Source organism: Rhodnius prolixus, unplaced genomic scaffold, assembly GCF_049639745.1.
Source record: "Rhodnius prolixus isolate KJV_2025 unplaced genomic scaffold, Rpr scaffold_7, whole genome shotgun sequence".
Taxonomy (NCBI): domain Eukaryota; kingdom Metazoa; phylum Arthropoda; class Insecta; order Hemiptera; family Reduviidae; genus Rhodnius; species Rhodnius prolixus.
The window spans coordinates 36,261,833-36,267,979 of NW_027411582.1; the positions used below are offsets into that span (position 1 = coordinate 36,261,833).

At 31.9% G+C, this 6,147-nt stretch overlaps 1 long non-coding RNA gene across 1 annotated transcript; it reads right to left on the minus strand.

Annotated features, from left to right (window-relative positions):
* Positions 1–1,018: 1,018 nt before the first annotated feature.
* LOC141447564 (uncharacterized) lies at positions 1,019–5,557 on the minus strand. Its single transcript, XR_012454449.1, has 2 exons — positions 4,295–5,557; positions 1,019–3,053 (listed from the first exon to the last, which is right to left on the minus strand). It is a non-coding gene; the product is annotated as an uncharacterized lncRNA (long non-coding RNA).
* Positions 5,558–6,147: the final 590 nt, after the last annotated feature.

Below are 6,147 nucleotides of genomic sequence, written 5' to 3' on the forward strand. Positions count from 1 at the left end.
CAGAAAGACGTAAAACAAAAAAAAAGGAAAATTAGTTCACATATTTGCCATCAGGTTGCAGCACTTACTGGACTTGTTTACTATATAAACGAAATTTAGTTCACATGTTTGCCACCAGGTAGCACTGAAACTGTTTATATACTACGGTCAAACAAGATGTCTCCTCAGTACGACTGCAGAGTCGTACTCGTGAGGAGGGGGCTATGTCGCTCGTCGCTCCAAAAATATCTAATCTAGTCAAGACACCTCTCTTCCACACATACAATCTTGATAATATGTCTATGGGTAATGGTTAGGGAGATGCGTTCACCTCGACGGTCGGAGGGCAACTATTCGCCCCACCCGGCCCGGCCCGCGCCGCGAACTTTCTTATATACCCTCCAGATGGCGTCATTTCACCATGACAACGGGCTCCCCCCCACTAATATTAGTTCCACCAGCTGTCACTAGATCGCTCGTGCTGTCTGTTTTACCTCTCGTAGCCTTCCTTGCACACTCTCTAGACTTCGGCGGCCATTGTTGTAACTTTGCTATCTTCTTACACACTCTCTAGACTTCGGCGGCCATTGTTGTAACCTTGCTTAATGCTTCTTACACACTCTCACGACTCTGGCAGCCATTTTTAACCCTTTTTTATATTTTCTTTTAATTTCTACGCAATTTTTTCATTTTTTTTTTAATTTTTCATATTATTGAGAGATTAAAAGGGAAAATAAATACAATATTGTTATAATTAAATCGTTTATTATTTATTAATTATTGATACATTTTTTACAATAAATTTTTATAAAATCTTAACAACCTCATATTTAACTACGTTGGTGACTCTTTAGACTTATATAGGACTTCCTTTCACCCATATTTAACCATGCTGGCGACTCACAAGACATATGTAGGACCACTTTACACCCACTTTAAACCACATTGGCGACTCACAAGACTTATATAAGACCACCTTACTCATACTTATTACCATGTTGGTGACTCTCAAGACTTATACTGGACCTCCTTAAACTCACATTTAACCATGTTGATGACTCTTAAGACTTATACTGGACCTCCTTAAACTCACGTTTAACCATGTTGGTGACTCACAAGACTTATACAGGGCTATCTTACACAAACATTTAACCATGTTTGTGACTCTCAAGACTTATACAGGACCTCCTTTCACTCACATTTAACCATGTAGGTGACTCACAAGACTTACAAAGAACTTCCTTAAACACACTTCTAATCAAGTTGGTTACTCACAAACTTATATAGGACCACTTTACACCCACTTTTAACCAAGTTGGTGACTAACAAGACTTATAGAGGACCACATTACAATCATATTTATCTTATTTTTTACCATGTAACTTGTATCCTATTTGTTAATTTTGTCAATATATATTTTAAAAAATTAGAAATATTAAATCATTCAAAGCGAAAACCTCGAAAAATAAATATGTTAACTTAGCAAAGGTTTCACTTTTCGTTTTTTTTTTTTTTGTATATATAGATTGACAAAAGTAAACAAATTAATAAATAGGTTACATGTGAAGCGGTAAAAAAATAAGCTAAGTGTAAGATAGTCCTGTATAAGTCTAGAAAGACGCAAACAGGGTTAAATATGAGTGTAAGTTGAACCTACATAAGTCTAGTGAGTTTCTAACGTGGTTAAATGTGAATGTAAGATAAATCTATATATGTTTAGTCAGTCGTCAACATTCTTAAATGTAAGTGTAACTTGTTCTATATAAGCCTAGTGAGTCGTCAACTTGGTTAAATATGAATGTAAAATTGTTCTATATAGGCCTAGTGAGTCGTCAATATAGTTAAATGTAAGTGTAAATTGTTCTATATAAGCCTAGTGAGTCGTCAACATGGTTAAATGTAAGTGTAAATTGTTCTATATAAGCCTAGTGAGTCGTCAACATGGTTAAATGTAAGTGTAAATTGTTCTATATAAGCCTAGTGAGCCGTCAACTTGGTTAAATATGAATGTAAAATTGTTCAATATAAGCCTAGTGAGTCGTCAACATGGTTAAATGTAAGTGTAAATTGTTCTATATAAGTTTAGTTAGTCAGAATTTGCCACCAGGTAGCAGTGCTGTAACTTTCCTCTATATATACGGCAACAGCACAAATTCTCGTCAGTACGACTTGAGTAATGTAAGGAGGTATGTAGGTCGCTCTGTCTCTCCAAACATATGTTATCTAGTCTAGTCTAACATTCATCACCTCTCTCCCAAAGAATCATGAGTGAAGGAGATGTTGTCGCTTCGACGGTTCATATCATTTTTTATAGATTCCTAACCAAATTAGTGGGAATATTCACGCTGGATTGATGTTTTACGTCTTTTTCGCTTGGGCTTCCATTGATGAACAGTTTTGCAGGCAGTACTCTGGAATCCCCAGTATTTAATCCTGAAAATTAACATTATTGTAATTAAAATGTAATGAATTTCACCTAGCATAAGAAGCTATAGAAACACATCTGTAACAATTTATGCATAAAAAAAAGATTAAATAAAGACAAATGTAATTAAACTAAAGAATTTATTTATTTTTTTAAACCTAAATCTTTCATTCAATGTTAATGAAATATACTTCTAAAAAAACTCACATTCCTCGGGAAGATTGAAAAAATAGAATAACACAATCTACTAGCATTATTATTATGATTTTTTTTTTTTGAAAATTAATTAAAAAATTATAAGCTTGACTAAAAATAGTTCTATGTGATTGAAAAATTATGCAGAATTCACATGCATGTTTGATGTTAAATTTTTCAATTAAATTACTGCTACCTACAATCAACAAAAAATAAAACTTCTTTCTGATACAAAAAGAGAAGAATAATTTGTATGAAAAAAAGTTTTAGTTCTTGTATCACCCTGAACGTAATAAATAATAAGATAAGACTTATCTGGATGCGAATAACTTCATATTAATAATGGTCGTGCTGCTGGAAGTACTGAAGGACCCTTAAAAATTCATCTCAGGTAAGAGCTGAGCTTAACGGTGCTGCAATTACAACAAGCCCATTGATGTTAGCACTGCATGAACTGAAAAAATTATACATTAAACATAAAAAGGAGTAATACGAATTTGAATACGAAATTTATATTGTAATTCAAATAATTTAAATGTGTACTGAGTTTTATCTAGTATTAAGAAGCCCATGGAAAACATCTATAAGAATTTATGTATATTATAAAAATTAAATAAACACTATGATTAATCTAAAGAATTGTTTTTTTCAAATAAAAACCTAAATCTTTTATCTGTTTGTCACTAATTTAGTCGTGAATCGTGATTACGTTTTACCAAACTCTAAACTTGACTACAATACTGACAATTTTCTTATTATAGAAATAAAATTTGCAAATAACAGCTTAAAATATTAAAAAACATTGCTGTCTGAAAACAGATAGGGAGAAATAAAGCGGTGAAGATAGGTAGAAATTTGACACTAAGGGTACGCTACATCGAATAAGTTGCCCCATTAACTAAAGTATCTCACATATGTATGTAAAAAATGTTTAATGAACTTTAAGTGGAAATAAAACTAAAAAGAATTTACTCGGTGTAACCTAGAAGATCGATTAAAAGCCTTCACAATCTAAAAACTTGAGAGCATTCACGAATTCTCGTCACAACACACGTATTAAAATTTTCTTTAAACACAAAACTCTTCCTTAAACATAATAATGAAGTAATTTTTCAATATTATACATGTTAAGTATTATAAGTATTTTAAGAGAAGTGTAAGTGCTTCCTCAAAACAATAAACTAAATTCGGGAAAAAAGGATAAAAGATTTTGTGGTCATTATGAATGGTAAGATCAATGTGAACCGAAGAGCATTTACTATTATCCTAAAGATATTTGATTAGGAGACTGGATTCAATGACGATTGGAAATATTTCAATACATGCTCTAGATCTAGATCATAATAACAATGAAAGTATGTTGTTTACAGGAAATCGTAAATGCTGTTCCAGAGGAAATACGAAAAATCAGATTCAGTAAATTTGTAGTAAGATTGACGGGTTTCGCCAAAAGGAGCCATTAAACTAAATATCAAAGTTTGAAGTTTCCATTATTGATTTTCATCAAACACGAAACTTGACGATTCGTAAAAACATTTATCGAAAACAAATATATCCGTTGAGAACAGAGTAACATTCTACTTGATCGTAATTATTATAGGCAAGAAAAAGTAATTGAATGGTAACGAGTGCTTGGGGGATATTAAAGTAAAACTGAAAAATTAAAGGGCCAAGTGACATAAATAAGCAAAATACCTTATGAAGCCGATACAAAAGGAAAGGTCTTGTTCATACAACACTTGCTCCAGCAAAGTACTTCTCATTCTAGTCCTGCTTGTAGGCACTACTACCTCTTTACTCTTGTTACGAAATAATCAAAAATCATTACCTACTTAGGTTACTTAATATCATAAGGTTCCTTTTTACTAAATCTATATCTGTTGACATAATGACTCCTCAGTTTAACTGTTAATGTAATTTAAGTAGTCCATTTCATGCACAGGTCTAACTCTTTCTACTAGTGAATTAAGCTTATCGTACTCATCTTCCTCGACTTAGAATCTTAACTTGTGGTTTTCGTCACTTCACTTAGATATTGAACTAACATTTCTCGAACCTTACTTTTTGTGGGTCTTCGTAAAAGCATAAGAATTTATTAGTCTTATGAAAATGAGGTTATGTCCGCAGTGCGGTAATATTTGTAATTTTGCCAGTAGTAGGACGTATTTTTATTATACCCCTTATCGGTTTCGGTCTTTCAACTATCTCAGTGGTAGAATAACCAGATTAGGTAAGGATTTCGGCTACACTGCTCTCCCCCGACCGCTCTACTCTTACTAACTGAGCTAACTAAGTAAGGGAGGTTACGTGGTGTTATCCAAAATATTAACGAATTGTCAAACAATGTAAAAATTATGAATTAAAATAATTGAAATCTAGTACATGTTAAAAGGAAATGTTTTGTTTTGTTGAGTAATATTTTAGAACTTAAAAGTTGGAAATGTATTTTATAGGAGGGAGGCGCGAGAATTTAAGTTTAAAACTGGACATTGGTGCATTTTCTCTGTAATTATTGTGAAGTAAAATATGAATGAATATGCGATTTTAATCATTTAAAAAATGCGTAAATTAGTAAAATCTTTAAAGGAAAACTTTTAATCAGCGTAGAACGTGTAATATGCTGGTGTATTCAAGCTTTGCGAATGGCTTTCTGTTTACATATTTCTAATACTTACAATTCTATCCGTAGCAGAAAAACTTCAGTTTTTATAAAACAGAAACTTTATGAAATTGGTTCATAGAGTATATAATTGAATTAATTGAGAATGAACGAGTCTACATTTAAATAATCAATGCATTATAGGACATACAACTGGCCCAGATTGGATGGAAGGCCCTATTTAAGTCTTGAGAGTTACTAACATGGTTAAATGTGAGTGAAGGGAGGTCCTAGTACATAGGTCTCGTGAGTCACCAGCCGATTGAAGTTTTCCCAAACTCTGTAAAGATTTTACTAAACTTATTGTAAAAAAATTTATAAATTATTTTTAAATAATAAAAAACTAGTTAATTAATATTGTATTTATTTTTCTTTTTACTCTCTTAAATAATAAGAAGTAATTTAAAATATGAACTAAATACAAAAAAATAAAAAAGGAAAACATAAAAAAAATTAGTTAAAAAAGGCCTTCAAATTCTAGAAAGAGAAATCTATCGTCAAAATAGTGATTTTTCTGCCAGCTAGGAGTGACAGTACGAACTACAGTTCATTTGTTATTAACTCCATTGTTCTTATTATTATGTAGCTCGAGCTTTTTTTTAATTAGGTAACATTACAGTTAGATGGCATTAGGTATGTTTTAATTAATGATACCAGAAGTAAGATAAAATAAATTGTTTTACGCTGGAAAAAATGCGTAAATGAATCTTGCTTGTCGAGTGTGCAATAGTACTGCCAGAGTATATAGGTAGGTGATTTTGCAGGTGCGGGAGGGTGGGGCAATTATATGACTACTTTTTTGTGTAAATGTCATGTTTATATTTTAGAATAATTCTTATTTTTGACTAGACAGACATACGTCATGATACTTCACATTTGATGAATTCCA